This window comes from Phyllobates terribilis, unplaced genomic scaffold (assembly GCF_046119375.1).
Source record: "Phyllobates terribilis strain yellow unplaced genomic scaffold, ASM4611937v1 Scaffold_4__5_contigs__length_816908805, whole genome shotgun sequence".
In the NCBI taxonomy this organism is placed as follows: Eukaryota; Metazoa; Chordata; class Amphibia; order Anura; family Dendrobatidae; genus Phyllobates; species Phyllobates terribilis.
The window spans coordinates 320,248,990-320,258,644 of record NW_027362764.1 but is presented as its reverse complement, the minus strand read 5'-3'; positions in this window follow the sequence as shown (position 1 = coordinate 320,258,644).

Here is a 9,655-nt window from a genome sequence, read left to right as displayed (position 1 = left end):
TATATCATTATTAAATACAAATGTTATAATTATGGGTGCTTACACTTAATAATCAAACATAACATTGTCTATTTGGAGTTGGCTGTCATTGGAAATTGTAAATGTGAAGGTTAATAACAACTGGATAATTATCTTTTATGTAATATCTTTTTTCTGTCTTTTCTGTCTTTTAATAGGATTCAACCTATTAATATATATTAACATTCTACAAGTCCCACTTTATAATCTGTGGCTTTGTGCTTAAAGGGAGTTAAACTATTGAGGCAGATTTTCTCTTCTACAACCAACAGAGCATTATTTCAAGGGTGACAGAAAGACCCTCAGTGAGAGATTTGCAGGGTATCAGACAGCCGCTGATGAGCATGCCAGCCGTCCAAAGAGCCCAGAAATGCACAGGTATATGCCAGGGGTGCTATAATACTGTCATCATGCATGCCAATCTGTTCATATTAAATAATGCAATATTATTTTGCTTATAATTAAAATTAATTTCATTGGGATGCTTTCTATTGGGGATGGCTATCTTTTTGGGTTAATGTGCAAATGGCCATTTATCTCTTTTCTGGTCTTATGAAGTTCCACATTATACTAGTATATAATGCTGGAAACCATTCTTGGATTATCACATATACCTTAAAGAGGTATTCCCATCCCCAAGATCATATCACAATATGTAGTAGGTATAATAATAATATTAGCAAATGCCTCCAATTAGAAATGTAGTATAGTTCTTCTGATTCACTATGTCACTTACCCCATGTGCAGGGCATTGAGGACCTTAGGTATCCATAGTTATGACCACATGACAAAAAGGAAGGAATTGATGCATATTATATGTTTTGTGTTCCTATAAGCTTTATTAACTTACAACCCCAAAAATCCTTTAAGTACTAGGTTTTCCTGTGTCTTCATGTATAATGAATTATATAATTTAGTATACATCTGCACTGTGTATTGTTTTGTGTGAATATCAGGTTTTCTCCCATAAAAAAAGAAAATTTCCTTATGTATTTTTATGTTGCTTATATTTTCAGATATTTTGATTCTGATCACTAGATTTAGTTTTTTCCAATATAAACTAAAGCCACCAACATTTAACTGGTCTATAACCACAGCCCATCTGTGGCACCCTGCTACACACAGGTACCACAGGACCCAAAGGGGTGCATGGACGGACTTCTCCACAAGAAGCCCTTACTACACACAGACACCTCCACCCTTCCACCTCTTACCACCAGAAGGAGCCATTTTAGGGATATATATACTGGAGGGTGGAGTTAGGTAGGGAGAGTGTGCTGGCACTTGAGATCAGTGAAGAAGCAGCACCTGTTGAGCTGCTGTGCTGAGGGCAAGCCAAGGCCTAAAGCATGAGCTGAAGCCTGAGGGCCTAGAGCGTGGCCGGAGGCAAGGAGAGGAGAGAGGAGTTAAGGGGGCAGAGGAGCATCTTAAGCTCACCCCAGAACACAAGCCGGACACCGGGTCCACACCTACAGGATCCTCTATGCCCAGTAGGAATAACCAGTATACCAGGAGGATTCCAGACCCCTGGTTGACCTGAAGCTACAATTATCTACAGAACTAGGAACCACGAAGGCCCCAGCGTCCAGGGATAGTGGTAGCCAGAGAAAAGTTCTTACTACCAAGCAGACAGGTGGGAGAGAGAAGCAGTACAGAAACTAGGCCTAGTTCCAGGCTGGCCAGGAGCTTCAGAAAGAGAGAGGAAGAAACGGATCAGGAGGCCTACTACCCACTCACTGGGGAGAGTCCAGAAGTGCACCCTTCCTACTAAGTACCCTGGACCATACCTGCCGTTTACACCAGTAAAGGTACTGAAGCGAATCCCCTGTGTGCGTGTCCGTCATTCCCCCTGACCCGGCTGGGCCACCTCTCACCTGCATCCCTTCCATCAACCCTGCCCGGGAGCCCACTTCGCCTGTGGGGAGCAGAGACATCTCAGCTGCCATTCCATCACCCCCGGAGGTCTGCAGCAGCGCAGGTACCCATTACAGGTTTTTGTGCCCATTGCCACCGGGTACAGTGTGCCGTATTTGAACTGTGTTTGAACTGTGGTGAACATCGCCACCATTACCGCGTCGTCGCGCGGGAAGAAGAGGGGCGTAACCAAGAGAACCAAAGAGGCGTGACCGTTGGTAGCGCGCGACGCCCAAGTCCCACCTCGGGCTCTGATGCCGCACCAGGAAGCGTCAGGTCCTGGAAGGAGACCGCCATTTGCGGAGCTGCGGTCTACCCGATAAAAGCAAAGAAGGTAGGCTACGGTTTACTGGGGGGGAGCAACCATGGCCGACGACCAGCAAAACGCCGGAGCACCGGTTAAAGCTCCCGATGCTCAACTCGCGCCCGCCGCTGCTCAGGCCGGAGCGGCCGCTCCACCAGCAGAGGTCGTGACTCCAGTGATACCCATGGCCCTGCCGTACGTCCTCGGAGCCAAATGGCTTCCCCAGTATGACGGCAAACCAGACACCCTGTCTGGGTTCAAAAGAAAAATATGCAGTGTATTGGACATGTACTCAATGACTGGTAAACAGAGAGCCGCTGTTGTGCTGGGACAATTGGCTGGTCCCGCAGAGCGGGAAGTTGAGACCTGGCCAGCAGCAGACCAGGAATCAGTATCTATTATATTTAAGAGACTGCAAACTGTCTTTGAAAACCGCACTGAGACAGATCTTCGGATGAGGTTCTACCACTGTACCAAGAAACCTGAGGACAGTATCCGGGACTATGCCTGACGTTTACAAGAGGCCCTGCGGGCCCTGAAACAAGTTAGTCCAGCCAGCATACATGATACAAAATGCTGATAGAACAATTCATCCGGGGGTTAAGGTCTCAGGAGGAGAGCAGAACTGTACGGTGGTGGGCCTTAGATCATCCAAATGCCACCTTTGACGCTCTGAAGGACATGGCTATTAGGGGCCTTCAGCCCCTGGAAACAGCAGATACTGCTATCCAGCGTTACCAGGGTGGGGCCACCCCAATGCCCACAGCACTCACTGCCCCTTCATTAGCGGCTGAGGCAAAAGTGCAAACAGCGTCCCCTATCGAGCTGGACAGCCTGCGCTCTGAAGTGCGTCAGCTAAGTAAAACCCTGACCACTGTCCTGAGCGCCCTGCAGCTACAGACGGAGCCCGAGCCGGATGGAAAGATCCTACTCGCCGACAGTCCTGAGGAGGTCCCCTGGATGAGGAGAAGAGGGAGGACAATGCCACCCCGTGGGAGGACCAACGACCGACCTCGCCCTCCTGGTGAACTCATTTGCTACCGTTGCCACAAGGCAGGCCACACCACATGGACCTGTCCTTTAAACGAGCAAACCCTGGGGCCAAGGGCCGACACCCAGGAGTAGATCAACCAGGCCCATTGAGCTGGTACGACCGGTTTGTATGAGAAAGGCCTTTCATGTCCATCGTGCTGGATGGCATAGCAACACCTGCACTACTGGACACCGAGTCACAGGTAACCATCATACCTGATGTCCTCTACAAAAGGTACTGGTCCATAGATGAACTCCACCCGCCAGACCCAAACCTCTCTGTGTATGCCTCCAATGGCCTTCCTCTTAACCTAGTCGGAGTTAAGGATGTGACAGTGATGGTGGGAAGAGTGGAACTAAAGGACCAAGGACTGATTGTAATAGAGTCTAACCCTGGTGATACAAACCCATATATGATACTTGGTACAAATGTTGTTGGTAACTGTTTGGGAGAAGTGTTGTTCTTACTCCAACAGATTGCTGACACTGCCAGACCAGGGCAGAGGAAGGTGCTCCAGAAGGAAATTTGCGCCCTCCTGTACCAGCAACAGGTAAAACTAACAGGTGGTGAGATTGGTAAAGTAAGGGTGACAGACCCGATACCCATTGTGATTCCCCCACTAAGTGAAATGCTGATTTGGTGTAGGGAAGCAATAGGTCTCAAGGGACAGAACTACCAGGCCATAGTAGAGCCCGTTAACTCAGAGCACAGACCTACACTCCTAACTGCTAGAGGGGTAGTTGATGTGCGCAATGGAAGGGTACCCGTGCGCCTCCTAAATTGTGGGGAGGAGGAAGTCAAATTGCCAAGATACGCCACTGTTGCCAGACTGTATACTGTTAATAATAACGCCATACACACAGAGGAATCCTTGACCCCACCAGATACCCCACCAAAACCAAGCTGGAGGAATGGTGTCAACAGCTCCATGTTGGAACTGACGCCACTCCTGTCCATCAAAAGCACGGTGTCTACAGAGTGGTTCAGGAATATGAACAGGTGTTTAGTAAACACTCACTTGATTTTGGAAGGGTCAAAGGGGTACAACACCACATGCCCACAGGTAACCATCCACCCATTAAGGAGCGTTACAGACCCATACCACCAGTACATTACCAAAAAGCAAAAGAAATGTTGCATGACACGAAAAAGGCAGGGGTAGTAAGGGATAGCTGTAGCCCCTGGCCAGCTCCCATGGTCTTGGTCAGAAAGAAGGACGGTAGCATGAGGATGTGTGTAGATTATAGACAAATTAATCGAATAACACATAAAGATGCATACCCTTTGCCCTGTATAGAGGAATCCCTGGCAGCACTAAAATTTGCTAATTATTTCTCCACATTGGATCTCACTAGGTGGTACTGGCAAGTCTCTGTTGCTGAGGAAGACCGGGAGAAGACAGCCTTCACTACCCCGATGGGTCTATGCGAATTCAACAGCATGCCATTTGGACTCTGCAACGCACCCGGAACGTTCCAGAGGTTGATGGAGTGTTGTGACGTGCCCCCTGGGCCGTGGGGGACACCCGGAGCCGGGCCTTGTAGATGCTCGGGGGTTGTAGTCACTGTGGTGGCGACCCGGTTCGTGACCCAGGGCGGTCAAACCAGGGTAGTCTATGTGTATAAATGTTAATGTCCGACAACGCCACCTGTGGAATGCGGTTATTGTGAACCGCCGCTGTGGAGCAGTCCACTGAAGCTGGTGATATGCGCAGCAAGGTAGTGTAACTCCCCACTGGAAGAGTGTAGCTTCAGGGCAGCTTGAGTGGATGATGGTGGTGATAGTGCAGGGTGCCGCGGTGTAAGAAGAATTACAGAGTCCAGATGATGCAGTCCCAGATCTTTTACTCACAGTTAAGCAGTTCCACTTACAGGGCCAGTATAAGAGCCCACGACGTCCTGTGCTCATGCAGTAAGGGGCTCAGTCGACCCTCGCGTATCTCTGGAGCATTTAGCAGGACCCCCTTCAGTGTGTCCTCTCTGGCCTCTCTCCTTGTACCTCACACCTAGCGGCACCTCTGTCCAGTGTCCTCGGGCCTTGGCGGGCGACGTGTGTTTCGTCCCCTGACCCTATGTGGATACTTTTCTAGTGACTGGTGTGGACGGCTTGTTGTACTTGAAGTGCTGCAGCCTCCGGTTCCCAGTTGAGCCCTGTAGTCTCTACTGGCAGCGGCGGGCATACGGGTGGCAGCTGCACGGCCCGTACCCCTAGGGTCCCCTCTCTCCTCGTTCCTGGAGCCGTCCTGCTCCCTCTCCTTTCCAGGCGCAGGCCTCTTGGCAGGGCCTGCCTGTGGAGCAGAGCTCATACAGAGCCCCTGCTCCTGTCACTTTCCTTCTCTGACTGACTCTCCACCCTGAACCAAAATGGTTCCTACTTTTATACCTCCTACTCAGTGCTCCCAGGATCTACGTCCTCCACCCATCCACTACCTAGTTCCCCCTCTCTAGGTGGTCCCCCCCCCACTCCAGCCAGGGATCAGGGACAGTTGTGCTCTCCCATAGGAGCATTGTCGCCCTGTCCCCCGGAAATGTGGTGTAGTGGATGTAGTGTTAGGATCCTGAGCCATACTCCTTCCTTACCTGAGAGTGAGATACCACACCTCTGGGTGAGATGCAATACCTCTGTGGCAACCGAACCCTCAGGGGCGCCACAGTTGCTTGGGACACCAGAACTTTGAGACAGTGCTGCTATACCTGGATGACGTTATCGTGTACTCGAGGACGTATGAAGACCATCTAAAGCACCTGGCAGAGGTATTTGAGGCATTTTCCTGGTATGGGATGCAACTAAAACCTTCCAAGTGCCACCTGCTCAAACGGAAGGTTCAGTACCTGGGACACGTAGTCAGCTCAGAGGGGGTACCACCAGACCGGGAGAAGGTCACTGCCATCCAGAAGTGGCCTGAACCAAGGAACATCAAAGAAGTATGTCAATTTCTGGGACTGGTCGGGTACTACAGGAGGTTCATTAAGGACTACACCAAAAAGGCAGCACCTTTACAAGATCTCCTAGTAGGACAGTCCAAAAGAGGTAAAAGTCCCCCATTCCAGTGGGGCAAAGAACAGGCTGAGTCCTTTGCGTTAATGAAGGAAGCCCTAACCGGTGAGGAAATCCTGGCTTACCCCAACTACAGCCAACCTTTCCTGTTATACACAGATGCCAGCAATGAGGTACTGGGAGCTGTGTTGTCCCAGAAGCAAAACGGCAGAGAAAACGTAATTGCCTATGCCAGTAGGAAGCTTCGACCTACTGAGAGGAACCCGGAGAATTACAGTTCCTTCAAGCTGAAGTTCCTGGCCTTGGTCTGGGCTATCACTGAAAGATTAAAACATTACCTAGGCTCAACTAAATTTACAGTCTTTACTGATAATAACCCCTTGACACACCTGGAGACAGCCAGGTTGGGAGCCATGGAACAGCGTTGGGTGGCCAGATTGTCGAATTACCATTTCAGAATCAGGTACCGGGCAGGTCACAAGAACACCAATGCTGATGCCCTGTCAAGAATGCCCCACCAGTCGGACACTGAGGACGACGTGGATGACCTAGAAGAAATTGAATTACCTGCTTTCCACAGTAATGGAATGGTCCACGAGCAACACACCTCCAGAAGACGCCATGGTAAGACGCTAAACCCTTTACCTCATCACAGCTGGAAGGAGACCCAGGACAGTGACTCGGTTGTCAGCCTCATCAAAGGACTGATAACCCAAGAAGGTTCTCACCTGGAGAAGGCTGCTCCTCCACAAGCCAAACACCTGTGGAACGAGAGTAGCCGGCTGTTCATCTACAGAGGAAAGCTGTGCAGGAGGTATGTCAACCCTAGAACCCATGAAATGGTGTGGCAGATTGTAGTGCCTAGGACAGATATCCAGATGGTGCTAGAGGCCTACCATGACCAAGCAGGTCATTTTGGCTGGAAGAAGCTGGAAACCCTGCTGAAGGACCAGTTCTATTGGGTTGGAATGCGGAGTTCCATAGAAAGGTGGTGCCGGAATTGTGGGCCCTGTAGCCTCAGAAGGAAAGACTATGGAAGTCAGAAAGCACCCTTGCTGTCCATCAAAACAACCCAACCCCTGGACATTGTCGCTCTGGATCACATCAAACTGTCGCCCAGCAGATCAGGCTATTCCTATGCCCTGACCATGGTGGATCACTATTCCCAGTTCCTGGTGGTAGCCCCTGTCAAGGATCGCACAGCAGAAACTGCAGCAAGAACATTCCAAACCTACTTCTGCAGGCCCCATGGATACCCGGACAAGGTGCTAACAGATCAAGGCCCTGCCTTTGAAGCTGAGCTGTTTAAAGAATTCTGTCACCTGTATGGATGCAAGAAGATTCGGACTACACCATATCATCCTCAAACCAACGGTATGTGCGAGAAAATGAACAACATCGTCATTGACCTGTTAAAAAGCCTACCTTTGTAAGAGAGGAACCAGTGGCCAGACAAACTACCTGACCTGGTGGACCTGTATAACCACATACCTGTGAGTTCTACTAATTGTACCCCAGCGTACCTCATGAGAGCAAGACCTGGAAAATTGCCCATGGACCTGGAATTCGGAGTGGTAGAACCTGCTGCAGATGTATCCACTGAAGACTGGGACACAAATCGGCAAGAGCAGTACAGGAAAGAACAGGCCTGTGTTGAAGAAAGCCTAAACAAAGTAAGAGAAAGACAAGAAGACCAGTATAGCAAGCATGCACCAGCAGAAATCTTGGCACCCGGAGAAATAGTTATCCAAAGTCTATATGGGAGTATAATCAGACGTTCATGTGTCTGCAACTATAAGAACCTACATACGTGACACAAGAACTGTAATCATATAAAATATAACATTTATTGATCGATGAAGACAATAAAAATACATGTAAGTTAAAATGAATAGGGAAAGGTAACACAACAGAAGGGTCACAGGAGACAGTAGTAGCTATGACATAATTTTCATGCAGGAAATCAATTAATTATAAACCAAAACAGGACATAAATGTGCAACAAAATCTCTAAATAGATTCCAAAGTAAAGTGCATAGTGCTGGTCTATGGAGATAGAGATATAATTATACAGTCATTGAAATGGTAAGTGTGGCAAATAAGTGTATGAAACATGTAGTAGTAGCATAGCCTATACTGACCCGAGTGACCAGATCCAACACGCGTTTCGCCAGGGGCTTTGACGAGGATATCATATCACAGTGATCTTGGGGTTCTTCTTTACCTCTCTCACCAAGGCTCTTCTCCCACGATTGCTCAGTTTGGCTGGATGGTCAGGTCTAGGAAGACTTCTGGTGGTCCCAAACTTCTTCCATTTAAGGATTATGGAGGTCACTGTGCTCTTAGGAACCTTTGAGTAATGCAGAAATTCTTTTGTAACCTTGGCCAGATTGTGCCTTGCCACAATTCTGTCTCTGAGCTCCTTGGGCAGTTCCTTTGAGCTCATGATTCTCATTTGGTCTGACATGCACTGTGAGCTGTGAGGTCTTATATAGACAGGTGGGTGCCTTTCCAAATCAAGTCATATCAGATTAATTAAATACAGCTGGACTCCAATGAAGGAGTAGAACCATCTCAAGGAGGTTCACAAGGAAATGGACAGCATGTGACTTAAATATGAGTGTCTGAGCAAAGGGTCTGAATACTTATGACCATGTGATATTTCAGCTTGAATTTTTCAATAAATTTGCAAAAATTTCTACATTTCTGTTTTTTTTTTTCAGTCAAGATGGGGTGCAGAGTGTACTTTAATGAGAAAAAAAAATAAACTTTTTAGAATTTACCAAATGGCTGCAATGAAACAAAGAGTGAAAAAATTAAAGGGGTCTGAATACTTTCCGTACCCACTGTATTGGGTATCTGCGTACTCAGGAGAAATTGTACAACAAATTTAGGGGTCCATTTTCTCTTGTTACTCTTGTGAAAATAAAAAAATTGGGGCTAAGGCAACATTTCTGAAAGGAACAATGTAATTTTTTTTTCCACAGTTCAATGTATAAAATTCTGTGAAGCACTTGGGGGTTCAAGGTGCTCACCACATATTTAGATAAATTCCTTGAGAGGTCTAGTTTCCAAAATGGGGTCACTTGTGGGGGGTTTCCACTGTGTAGGCACATCAGGGGCTCTCCAAAAGCGACATGGTGTCCGCTATTGATTTTAGTCAATTTTGCATTCAAAAAGTCATATGGTGCTCCTTCCCTTCCGAACCCTGCATTAGTTTTCCACCACAGATGGGGTACTGGCGTGGTCAGGAGAAATTTCACAAAAAAAAGTATTATGTATTTTCTCTGGTTTAAGGGCATGAAAGTTAGAAAATTGCGACATTTTCTCTAAATTTCTGATCTTTTCACAAATGAACGCAAAAATATTGTCCTAAATTTACCTCTAGC